Genomic DNA, 10771 nt, shown 5'->3' with positions numbered 1-10771 from the left:
AACACTTTTCTGTCGTGTGGATCCCACTCTGCAGTAATGCTGTGTGCCCTCAGTTAGAGCAGTGGCCCCAAGCATGGCTCTTCTGGGATGGCAGGCAGGCCTTGGGGGATGCTTGAGCCCAGGCTGGGATTTGGGACCTCACCCCCCAACTCTCCAGGGCCCTGGATGCTGCTGGCTCTGACAGCCTGGGTGTCCTAGCCCTGGGCAGGCCTCTGCCGAGGGGAGACATGCCACAATCCGAGATGCTCACGGGAAGCTTCTCCTCCACACCTGCTGATCAGCTCAGTGGCAGACACCAGAACCAGTTTCCCACAGGGCATGCTCTGGAGGTGCAGGGCGCTGGTGGAGAGCAGCAGAGAAGCAAAGCAAGGCAGCCTAGCCTCTCAGGGTGGCAGGGACTAACCCAGTTCCTGTAGTTACTGATGAGGTATCGGCACTTTCCCTGGCCCTCTGCACTTCCTGATCAGGCAGGGAAGCTGGATCCTCTGGGAGCTTTTCCAAGCTGTTTCCTCTCTTCCTGGTAGTCTTGATGTGGGACTAACTGCTGGTCTCCAGGGAAGGGACTCAGCTGCCGCAGCTTCTGGCCACTTGTATATAACCTCAGAGCACAATATTTACATGATGGACTCCTTGCAGAGTTTCCAGATGTTCCCTCGGGTGGGTCAACTCGGGGCGTGTAACCAGCCCTCAGTGTGTTCTAAAGTGAGGCGCAGCGTCTACAAGGGTCAGCGCCATGGCCTGGTTCAGGACTTTCCCCCAACTGACCGGACACATTATCTAGTTTTTCCCGAATGTGTCCCAGCAACTAGAGCATGAAGTGGTGGCCAAAGAAGGAACTGCGACAGTCCCTTTCCCCAGAGATGGCCCCTGGTACGTTCCTGACGACAACCTTGAGGAAAGCACTGACCTAGGCTCTGGGCTTCTTTCGCAAGGCATAGCAGATTCCCCCCTTCTCCTACCCTCCCCTCCCCTCCTCTCCATTCCACTCCCTTCCCCTCCCAAGGGGAGTGTTCTGTCAGGAAGTCTTGACTCAGTTCCTGCTGTTCGGCCTGGAAGGACTGATCTGCAGGTAAACTGCCTTCACTCAACAGTTACCAAGATCCCGTTACAGACAGGGCTTGTACTGGGGATACCAGAGAGGTCAAAGGGCCAGCTTGATTCAGGGAGAAAGGAATTAGATGTAAAAAGGTAAATCATGACCTCAGGGGCACAATTTGTGAATGAATGAATGGAGTCCGGCATTCTGCATTTATTAGGCTTTTTGTGTGTGTGAGCCGGGCACTATACCAAGAGCTGGGCATGTGGGGTGGGAAGGACTGGCCTCTACCCTCAGAGAGCTGCAGCTCTCAGGGAGGCCAGTGCTCAGGGAATCATGGCGCGGGGTCCAGAGTAGGGAGGGCATGGGCGTGTACAGAGCTAAGGTCACGTGAAGTGGGGCCTGCCTGGAGTCACCAGTGCGCACACAGGAAGGACCTGCCATAGTGAGCTACCCCACTCTCCTAGACGGAAGCCTTCTGGAGGTGCCCATCCTCTGTGCAAACCCTCCTCAACAGAAGGCCTTCCATGCTGTTCCTGTCCACATTCTGGGCCCTTTAGCAAGACTCAGAAAGGACTTTTTCAAAAAAAAAAAAAATTTTAAAGGTAATGTGAAAAATTCACAATGTACCAAAGGGTAAGCAGGAAAAAGTAAATCCCCCTCCTGTGTGCAGTCCCCTGAGTCCCCTCCCTGTAGGCATCTCATGTTCCCAGTTCCTTGTTTATCCTCCCACAGATAATCCACGCGCTTGGAAACATAAACATGCATGTTCACTCAATGGCATTTAACTTTCCATCCTCAGTATACAATGTTTTTGAACACGTATGCCATATATAGTAGGGTTTTTTCCTTACTTATTTCTTTTTTTAGTTTTTTTTTCCCCCCTAGGGCATGTGCATTCACTGGAGAGGGACAGAGAGAAACAGTGAGACGTAAAGTAAAAAATCGTCCCCCCGCCCCCCGTGGGGATGGTCACACTGCAATCTCTTTTCCTCTCTTCTCCTCCTGGGATGTTGAGCACACAAGCACACGTGCTCAGTGTGATTTTTCAAGCCGCGGGGTCCGGAACTCAAAATGGGGTTGTCGCCCGGGAATCCAGTGCCTTCACTGCCACACCACCTACTGGTCCCATCTTCCCTTATATTTTTAAGATCCTATATCCTGGGGATTGTTCCATATAAGCACACATAATGCTGCTTTGTTCTTTCTAATGGCTCTGGAAAATTCTAATGAATGAAATCTGCTATCATTTATTTACCTGGTGGTATCTGATAAGACACATCCATTCCAATATTTTGCTATTATAAACCCCACCATGATGAATATATTTCATTGTGTACCTATGAAATCAATTCTGAATGAAAGAGTCCTACAGTGGAATTTGGGGGTCGCTTCTGATAGAGGTTGCCAAAATACTCCCCATAGAGGGATTATCACTTTATCCTCTGATCAGAATGTATAAAATGAAACATTTTGATCTATGTCCACCTGGCACAGTACCTCATCATACATTTTTTTTCTTTTTTGGAGAGGGTTTTTGCTATAGGGCGCGTGCGCTCGCCAGACAGACAGAGAGAGACATAGAGACAGAAAGCGAGAAATCACCCCCCAGGGGGGATGGTCACGGCGCAATCCCTTCTCCTCCATTCTCCTCTCGGGATCTTGGGCACGCACGCACACGCGCCTGGCGTGAGTTTTAAGCCACTGGGTCTGGGATGCGAACCACGGTCTACTACGTGGGAGTCCAGTGACATAGCCATTACGCTAACTGCTGGTTCCCACCTCATCATACTTTTAATTGGCATTTCTATTTTAAAGACTGAAGTTGAGCATCTTTTCATTTGTCTTAGAGCCACTTGTAGTTCCTTTTTCTAGGAACTGTTGTTCACATCCTTTTGTCTTTTTTCTACCAGGTTGATGCTTCTTTTCTTCAGACTTACAGGAGTGAGGTTATTATTCCCACAGCCTGAGGGTGTTCTGCAGTCATCACCAGCATGGCGAGGCCTCAGGCACTGGGTCAGTGGGACACTGCCCGGGCAGGGCCAGCCTGGGACAGTCTGCTTAGTCAGGAGCAGGTTACAGTGGCCAGACACCCTGAGCAGCGGGCCTCGCAGGCTGGGATCTGTGCACGAGGAAGGCGGCAAGCTCAGGTTCTGTCTTCCACAGTAGCTCTGTTTTTATACTGTTCTAAAATCTTTATTAAGTGAGAAGAGGAAAACAAACTTTCTTACAGATGGTATCTTAATCTCTGCAAGGGGTTGCAGTGAGCTAGGCAGGAAAGGCCTGTGTAATAGGTACTGTTTTGTTTTTTTCTTTCCTTTTTAGAGAGAGTTTTGCTATAGGGCCCGTGCACTCACTAGAAAGACAGAGAGAGACAGAAAGTGAGAAATCACCCACTTCTCCAGGGGGATGGCCACACGGCAATCCCTTCTCCTCTCAGGATTTTGGCCATCCACACACATGTGCCCAGTATGAGTTTCACGCTGCCTGGACTCAAATGCTGGTCAGCTATGTGGGACCCTTAACCACTATGGCACTTGCTGACCCCACCTCTGTTTTCCTTTTGCTCTTTCAGCCTCTGATACTTACGAAACTCCCTGCATTAAGCCCTTCTGCTTGAAATACCTAGCACAGTCTCTGTTTTTCAGTCTGGATCTTGACAGATACATCTTCTGAAGGCCAACTTTAGGCCAGAAGCTGAACTGTGCTCCCTGTGGTGGCTGGGGAGACCAGGAGAGGATAGGCAATAATTAGGCTGAGTCTGAAGAGATAAGTGAAAGTCTGCCATGCACAGCGAAGTTACCCAAGACTTTGGGGCTTCAGCCTGTACAGAGAATCAGCTGAGGAGTTGTCCTCAGAATCTTCTCTTCTTCTATGATTAGAATCAAGACCTACCTTTAAAAAAAAAGTTACTCCAGGCTCCATTCTGATCTGGTTTCTCTCTCTCCCCAGAGATGGGATTATAGAGCTCCCAGCAGAAAATTATCCAGGGCTCTTCAATATGATATTTAATCACTAAAATTTCACATGGCTGCCGATCTTCCTTTTCTTTCCTGCATTTATAAGACAGAATTATATTTGGGCCTCTTGAACCAACCATGGAAGGGCTGTGCCATGAACAAACAAATTCATAAAGGATAGGCTTGCCTAGTGCCCACACACCTCTACATCATTCCCTTCCTTCTCCAGCACTTGATAAGGAGAGACAGATTCAAAGGCCTACCTTGTCTAAATTAATAGCTAGGTAGGGATATCCAGCTGATCCAGAAAGAGATTAAAAATGCTTCTATCCTAGAGCTTCCTAACATTCCTAGTAAGAACTCAATTTGTAACTGAATCCTCTTAATATGTTTATATGGTTGGCTACATTCCAAAGCTACAAATAGAAGGCCCTTGAGTTTTGTTTGTCCTCTCATTGAATAATCAGACTTTGGGCCCCTCTGTTAAACCCAAGAATGCACCTACAGTTCAACCCTTTTTGTGAAACGTTTAAACATGAATTTTCGAAAACCCTCCCTATCTCTGCATACTTTTGAAGATGAAGAACCAAAAACAAGAAAGGAAAAATATTTCCTACTTCAGCAGTTGAGGCCATTTGTGGGGCCAGAACCCGAAGCCCGAGACAATGAAAAGAGCCCCGTCTGTGAACTCGAAGTCCTGAGCTCTGCCACTTGTTAGCTCTGCACACCAACTTCTTTGAACCTCTAGTTTTCTTGTCATTAAAACCAGGATTATCAATCCCTAATCACAAAATTATTATGAGAACCAGAGCCATGCGATTCTCCATTCATTTAGCAGAATGCCTGAATCAGAAACGGTACAAACCCAAACCCCAAGGAGCAAACGTGAGCTGCTGCAGAGAGTTCCAGAGTCCAGTATCCCAGTCTTCAGCAGCACGTCACACGACAAGGTGAACGATTTTCTTTCTTTTTCTCTGGGGGAGGCAGAAGCAAACCTCTGGCAAGAATATACTTTGACCTCTCACAACTATACATCTATTGGGTTGTTGGAAAAGTCATGATGCATTTTTGCAAAGAAAAACATAGAAAAATAGCTCATGCCTTTCTGGGCCACCTAATAGAAAAGTTTCTGTAGGCCTAATAAATCGTCGTTAAACAAGACCATTTCTGTTACCGAATGATGTGAGTGGCTTACAAGTATGGAGACACAAACCCTCAACAAACATATTGCTGTTTGTTGTTTCGAATCCCCTAACTAGCTGCTGCTACTTAACCCTACCCTGCCTCAGCATTGCCAGTGCTGTCCGCAGCATGATTTCTGCACCTCAAGTTGGATTCTCAAGCCCAGCATTCCAGTGTTCTGCTTTCCCATCATCCATAAGACACACAAGCTGGCTGATACACATAGGATGGGCCGAAGTCATTTTTGACTCTGATCCCTAGAAGGTCCCTGCCAGAGACAACACACAGCCTTCAACAGACATCTCTCAGACGTAGTGTGGACGATAGATGGCTCCAGGCTGCTCATCCTCACAACTGGAAATGTACTGCATTCTGCTGCCCCACCATCCAAAGCTCCATCTCAGTCATGACTGTGTATTCAGCGTGACCAGCACTGCATGAGGGCTAACTTGGTTTGGCCTACTCAGGCCCATCCTGCTGGCATTTTGGGAGCTGATGTAGAGTCATGCTTATTGTGTGAAGCCCTTTGGAATTATGCCCTGCTCAGACAGCCCAACATGAGTCTGTATTTCTGAGCTCACTTAGACACGGGGCAATAAAGGGGATCTTTGATGCACTTGGTAGTCAGAGGGGAGTTGGACTGTGATTCCAAACCCCATCAGAAGACATCCATGTATCTGAGGAGAATCCCTGTGTATTATGGGTTATTGGCAAAGTCATGATGCTGTTTTGCACAGAAAAACAGAAAAAAAAAGTTGACTTTACCATCAACCCAGTACATAGGACAGCTGAACATATACCCAAATACCCAAATACCCAAATACAGGCTAAATAGCCCTTTGACCCTTCTCAAGTATTTGCTGAGGCTAAGATTAGACAGCTGGGCTGATTCCAAGGATTTGAATTACTGGAAACTGTTTTCATATATACCACTTGGGTTATTCAGCATAAAATTCAACACTGCTGGATATCTGAGTCTGAATAAATTACAGCATCATTATGTTGGGAATGGTCTGTTTTTAAAAGGCTCAATCCTGGTATCACTTGAACTGAACCACAAATTCCCCAAACATTTCTACATGCAGGCATGTTAACACAAATGTTGATAATACAACCAGTTTTTGCATATTGCATAATGTACATTCAGTCCTCCATGCAATTTTCAAATTAATCCTGCATTATGTATTAGCACATGTGCGATCCATATGGTCACTCATTTCTCTATAGAACAAATAAATCTTCACCTGCAGAAAAATAATAATTGCTGGAGAGTGCAGGTGGTGTTATGCATAATCAATCAGCTTGCAGAGCTTTAATACTAAGTGTATATGGATTTAGGGTCTTGGGAAAAGAACCAACTAGCACTGAATAAGCAGATTGGATACTGAGGGCAAGATTTAAGACCTCCACTACTGAGTAATGAACCAGAGCAATACAAGAGCAGGAGAAAAATAAAGAAATTCTGCCAAGATAAAGGAAATCTTCCCACCACCAGCCCTACCAGTTCCCTGCTAAGGAGAAAGAATCTGAGTAATAAATGCATGGCTTCAAATCTCCCTCTGCCAAACATACATCGACTATGTGTCTACATGCTCATGCTAGTCCTCTAAATAACAGTAAAGCAGCACTCGATTTACTGGATTTTTTGGGGGGAGGGGGGGTTAGGTTGTTGCCATAACGCATGTACATGTACACCAGAGAGAGAGGGAAAGTGAGAAATCACACCCTCCCCAGGGGAAAGAGCTATGTCAGAACCCCCTCTCTTACATTCTCCTCTTGGGATTTTGGTCACGCATGCACACACACCTGGCATGACCTTCAGGTCAAGTCACAAAGTCCAGGACCTTCAGGTCAAGCCACAAGGTCCAGGACTTGAACCATAGTCAGCCATGTGGGAATCTAGTGCCTTAACCACCACACCACCTGCTGGCCCCCTTTACTTGACTATTTTTATCTGTGGTTGTCCTGAAGATCCCCCACGCAAAAGTGATTCAGATGTTGAGATTGATGATGTCACCACACACCAAGAGAATCTGAGAAGCTTGTTACTCATACAATGAGGTTTTCTGGGGAGAGCAGGTCTCTAAGCCACTGCAAAACAGCTTGAGCAGAGGCAGAGGCAAGGGGCTTTGGTTTTTACTGTGGTCAGAGACAGGACAAAGTGAGCAGTGGCCAGGTTTTCATGCCTTAAAATTCTTGCCCCTTCCAGGAAGAGTGAATCTATTTTCTTATTGGCTACTCCAGAGGCAGGACACAGGGGGATAAAGGAAGGGCAGGGCATGAGAGCTGTCATCAGTCAAATATTAAAAATGGAGCCAGATGTGCCAGTCTGATAGCCTGGTAGCTGAGGAAGCTGGATCCTACATGACTGATTACAGTTCAAATCCCAGCCCCGGCACATTGAGACAGATGTTGAGACAGCAGCCAGCATGTGCATGGCATGCGTGCCCCAAATTCTAACAGGATGGAGAAATAGAGGTGAAGGGATTGTGGCATGACCATGCCCTATTGAGGGGTGCTTTCTTCTCCTCCCTCTGTCTCTCTCCTGCAAGTACAGATGCCAATTAGCAATTTTTATAAATGGAGCTAGACTCCATTACAATTTTCCTACCTTCAAGCCGCCATTGGAGATTTAAAGCCCTACCCTGAAATTTACCTACTGTGTGAGCCAACCTGCCTAAAAGAGTTTCCTCACTAGTAAAAGTTGTGTAACATTTAAAATAAATGATATTACACAGATTAAAGGAAACTGGCCCAGTGCCTATATATAACAGATGTTTATTATTTTTGAACCTGAATCTGGAAATGTAAGAAGAAAAATCTGTTTCCTCCATACAGGTCCACATTTTCTCTCAGCTGTAGGTTCTTGTGTAAGCCAGAGCAAGGCTATCAGCTTCAGTAAGGCTCTAAGACCTTACCACAGATGTCGGGATAAGAGGTGGGGCTAGGGAAGGGCAGTGAAAGGGGCGATAAGGCCAGTGGGGTGGGAAGTAGGGAGAGGTGGTCAGGGACCACCTGTGGTGTGGTGCTATGTGACATTTCTGTCTGGGTTACCTCTGCTGGTCACAGGGGACACGTAGGCACCCTGGCTGGAAATAACATAAAACCACCCCAGCAGGTGGTAATGGCCTTTAAGTCACAACCTTGGTGGCTCAGAATGTGATCTTATTTGGAAACAGGATCTTTGCAAATGCAATCAAGTTAAGATAGGGTCATATTCAATTAGGATAGATCCTACATCCACTAAGACAGGTATCCTCTAAAAGAGAAGAAGACAGAGACATCAAGACAGACAAGAAGGCCACGCGATGGCAGAGGCAGAGACTGGAGTGATGCAGCTGCAAGCCGAGGAAGACCTAGGATTGATGGCCACCACCAGGGTGAGAAAGAGGCAAGGCAGGGTTCTATCCAGAGCCCCCAAGAGCATGTCCTAATGACACTTTGATTGGGGACGTCCAGCCTCCAGAACTGTGGAAGAATACATTTCTATTGTTTAAGCCGCCCAGTCTGTGCTATTTGTTATAGAAGTGCTAGGAAACTAATAAAATAAGAAAGAGATCATTCATTACTTTCATCTTTGTTTTTAGGGATTTTAGGGTATAATTTTACTCAAAATAGCAAGGGTGCTAAAGTTTGTTTTAGAGTAAAGAATACATTTCAGATTTTCATATATTTCCAATGAACCATTAAATTCCTCAAAGTTTATTTAAATATACAATGAGGAGATATTTTATGTAAAATATCAGCATTTTGGCTCATAACCATGTGTATACTCCACGGTTAATATCACAGCAAATTTGCCAATGGAATATAAAGATGCATTTCCATGAGATTTACAAACAAAGAGGAAATGCTAACAGTGATTACCTCTGGGTTATGGGACTACACATCATTTTTCTTTCCTTTTTTTGTTACTTTTAAATTTTCCTCATTATGATTATTTTCAAGAGTAATCCACTTTTCCTCAGAGACATCGTTGTTTTCACAAAAGCAGAAAATAGGACTCAATGCACTCTGAGTTTATGGGCTTTTGTCTTGACTTTTGATCCTGGGCTCTGGGATATGTTTTTAGCCTCTCAATTGGGCCTGAAAGGATTGGGATGGATCATGCAGTGGCAGGAACATCCATTTGTTCTCTAGAAATTGGAAATAAATACACTTATCCTGCCAGTGCAAGAAGCTCAGGTCAGGGAGTTTGTGAGCATTTATTTTCTGATTGAGTATAGTAATATAGACACAGTACACCTCTTATCCGTGATTTCACTTGGTGCAGTTTCAGTTATCTCCAGTCAACCATGGTCCAAAAGCATTTAAATGGAAAATTCCAGAAATAAACAACTTAGAAATTTTAAATTATGTGCCGGTCTGATGAGTGTGATAGAATCTCACTGTTCGGCTCTGTCCTGCCACAGATTTGAACCATCCCTTCATCCAGGGTACCCGTGCTACACGTTTCCCATCCTTCAGTCACTGAGTAGCTGGTTACCAGATGGAATAAATAGCATAAGTAAAGTCCAGTACTATCTGCAATTGCAGGCATCCACTAGGGGTCTTGGAATGTCTCTCCCGTAACAAAGGGTGGACTTTTGTAGCTCCTCTGGAAACTCCAAGGAGTTTTCTCAAATAGACCCTGAAGATGGGCTGCTGAGATGGCTCTTACTACAAAAATCAAATACTTAAGGTAAACAGAGGGCTCTGGTTCTGCTATGGTGCCACAGACCTCATACACCTCTGTCTCCTGCTGCTTACAATGAAAAACTTTGCACAGAATACAGAAAGCAAGTACCTGAGCACTTGAAAAGTAATCCAAATCAGATTTTGGGAGACTCAAAATTTGATGAAGAAAAGAGATGATGTCCTCATCATTTTTCCTCTTTTCTCTCTCAGTGGCACCCAGAGAGCAGGTCCTAGTGATGGAACTGCAAGGTGAACAGCAATGGGGGAGCTAAAAATCTGATAGAAATCTTGTCTTTCTGGCTAAAGTAACTGATAAAAGGGGCCTCTCTAGTACAGAGAGAGTAAGGGGAATCCTGGAGGAGGTGAGTCGGAGAAGGAGCTCTCAGTGCATGAACCTCCACAAGTCTCAGACTCCACAAGTGAGTTTCAGGAACACAGAGGAAACTGAAGCCATTATCAGGAAGGCTTGAGCAAATTAATGTCTCAATCAAGGCCAAGACCAAGAATGAGCCCTGAGTGGCACCCAGCAGACCAAAAGCAACTCAGCAAAGGCTTTGAAGACTGAACTGAGAAGGAAAGCACAGAACCTGCTGTTTAAGCCTAACCAGGCTAATTGTTCCATACATTGATGATGGCAATGACTGCACAGGCATGTACAATTTCTAAGTTCATGGAATGCTGTACAGTACTTAAAATGACTACATTTTAGTCTATGTAAATAATATCCAAATGAAGTTGATTTAAGAAAAAAGAGCAGGCCGGCAGGTGGTGTGGGGGTTAAGGGGACTGGACTCTCACATGGCCAACCGTGGTTCGAATCTCAGACCTGGAGGCTTACTTTCTCACTTTCCTCCTCTCTCTCACTCTGACCCTCTCTGGCCAAATTAAAATAAATAAATAAAGTTAAATAAAATAA

The sequence above is a fragment of the Tupaia chinensis genome, unplaced genomic scaffold (genome assembly GCF_000334495.1).
Source record: "Tupaia chinensis unplaced genomic scaffold, TupChi_1.0 Scaffold142846_1, whole genome shotgun sequence".
Lineage (NCBI taxonomy): Eukaryota > Metazoa > Chordata > Mammalia > Scandentia > Tupaiidae > Tupaia > Tupaia belangeri.
This window is presented reverse-complemented; position numbering follows the sequence as displayed.